Source organism: Petromyzon marinus, unplaced genomic scaffold (assembly GCF_048934315.1).
Source record: "Petromyzon marinus isolate PM22_M1 ecotype Great Lakes invasive population unplaced genomic scaffold, UKy_Petmar_22M1.pri1.0 PM_G_Scaffold_40, whole genome shotgun sequence".
In the NCBI taxonomy this organism is placed as follows: Eukaryota; Metazoa; Chordata; class Hyperoartia; order Petromyzontiformes; family Petromyzontidae; genus Petromyzon; species Petromyzon marinus.
Genome location: NW_027422984.1, coordinates 1,230,001 through 1,232,500, shown reverse-complemented (window position 1 = coordinate 1,232,500; position 2,500 = coordinate 1,230,001).

Sequence of the window (2,500 nt, the reverse complement as noted above, 5' to 3'; positions counted from 1 at the left end):
CATGTCTCCAGGGAGGTGTTAAAGATGTTGGTGAACACCGGAGACAGCTGGTCAGCGCAGTGCCTGAGGGTGGCTGGAGAGACAGAGTCCGGCCCGGCTGCTTTGCGTGGATTCTGCCTCTTGAAAAGCCCATTAACTTCTCCCTCCTGAAAGGAGAGAGTCGTTTCTGTAGTATGGGTGGGGGATGGGGCCTCTTGGGTGGGAAGGGGTGGTTCAGGACAGTCCAATTGTCTTTCAAATCTACGGTAGAACTCGTTCAGGTCGTTGGCTAGGCGGGAGTCGTTAGTGGTGTGGGGCGCTCTGGGTTTGTAGTTGGTGATGTGCCTGAGCCCTTTGGCAGACAGAAGCAGCGTCGTTAGTAGAGAACTGGTGTTTTAGTGTCTCTGAGTACAGTCGTTTAGCCTCTCTCACCGCTTTGCTAAACCTGTTCTTCGACTCCTTGAATCTGTCTCTATCCCCACTCCTAAACGCTTCCTCCTTCTCCAACCTCAACCTTTTGAGCTTTGCTGAGAACCAGGGCTTGTTGTTGTTAAAGTTCACCCTGGTACGTGTTGGGATACAGCAGTCCTCACAGAAGCTGATGTACACAGCCTCTGTGAGTTCATCCAGACTATTGGTAGCAGTCGTGAACATATCCCAGTCAGTACAGTCTAAGCACGCCCGCAAATCTTCCACAGCCTCACTGGTCCACTGTTTAGATGTCCTCACAGCAGGTTTACAGAGTTTTAGTTGCTGCCTGTATGCACGAATCAGGTGGACCAAGGGAGTTCTGTGCGAGCCGAACAGCCCCGTGACCCACAAGAGAAACATCCCCGCCAAATTCGAGCGTTTGACGGGGTCTATCCGTGAAAAAATATTCACGTTTTTGAGTGCACATGCATTTCTGCTGCAAATGCCTCTGGAAGTTTCATGCCGTTCGTATGCCAATTGTGGCAACACGAAAATGACCCGTTTTCCCATTCCGAGGGATTTCTGTGCGACCCTAACAGCCCCGTGAGCCACAAGAGACACATCCCCGCCAATTTCTAGCGTTTCACGGGGTCTATCCGTGAAAAATATAGACGTTTTTGAGTGCACATGCATTTCTGCTGCAGATGCCTCTGGAAGTTTCATGCCGTTCGTACGCAATGTGGCCACACGAAAATGACCCCTTTTCCCATTCCGAGGGATTTCTGTGCGACCCTAACTAACAGCGCCCGTGAGCCACAAGAGAGACATCCCCGCCAATTTATAGCGTTTCACGGGGTCTATCCGTGAAAAATATAGACGTTTTTGAGTGCACATGCATTCCTGCTGCAAATGCCTCTGGAAGTTTCATGCCGTTCCTATGCAATGTGGCCACACAAAAATGACCCGTTTTCCCATTCCGAGGCATTTCTGTGCGACCCTAACAGCCCCGTGAGCCACAAGAGAGACATCCCCGCCAACTTCTAGCGTTTGACGGGGTCTATGCGTGAAAAATATTAAAATTTTTGAGTGCACGTGCCTTTCTGCTGCAAATGCCTCTGGAAGTTTCATGGCGTTCCTATGCAATGTGGCAACACGAAAATGACCCCTTTTCCCATTCCGAGGGAGTTCTGTGCCACCCTAACAGCCCCGTGAGCCACAAGAGACACATCCCCGCCAATTTCTAGCGTTTCACGGGGTCTATCCGTGAAACATATAGAAGTTTTTGAGTGCACATGCATTCCTGCTGCAAATGCCTCTGGAAGTTTCATGCGGTTCGTACGCAATGTGGCAACACGAAAATGACCCGTTTTCCCATTCCCAGGGATTTCTGTGCGACCCGAACAGCCCCGTGAGCCACAAGAGACACATCCCCGCCAATTTCTAGCGTTTCACGGGGTCTATCCGTGAAAAATATCAATTTTTTTTTGACTGCACATGCATTTCTGCTGCAAATGCCTCTGGAAGTTGCATGCGGTTCGCATGCAATGTGGCGACACGAAAATGACCCGTTTTCCCATTCCGAGGGATTTCTGTGCCACCCTAACAGCCCCGTGAGCCACAAGAGAGACATCCCCGCCAATTTCTAGCGTATCACGGGGTCTATCCGTGAGAAATATTCACTTTTTTGAGTGCACATGCATTCCTGCTGCAAATGCCTCTGGAAGTTTCATGCGGTTCGTATGCAATGTGGCGACACGAAAATGACCCGTTTTCCCATTCCGAGGGATTTCTGTGCCACCCTAACAGCCCCGTGAGCCACAAGAGAGACATCCCCGCCCACTTCTAGCGTTTCACGGGGTCTCTCCGTGAAAAATATCACATTTTTTGAGTGCACATGCATTCCTGCTGCAAATGCCTCTGGAAGTTTCATGCGGTTCGCATGCAATGTGGCGACACGAAAATGACCCGTTTTTTCCCATTCCGAGGGATTTCTGTGCCACCCTAACAGCCCCGTGAGCCACAAGAGACACATCCCCGCCAATTTCTAGCGTTTCACGGGGTCTATCCGTGAAAAATATTCAATTTTTTGACTGCACATGCATTTCTGCTG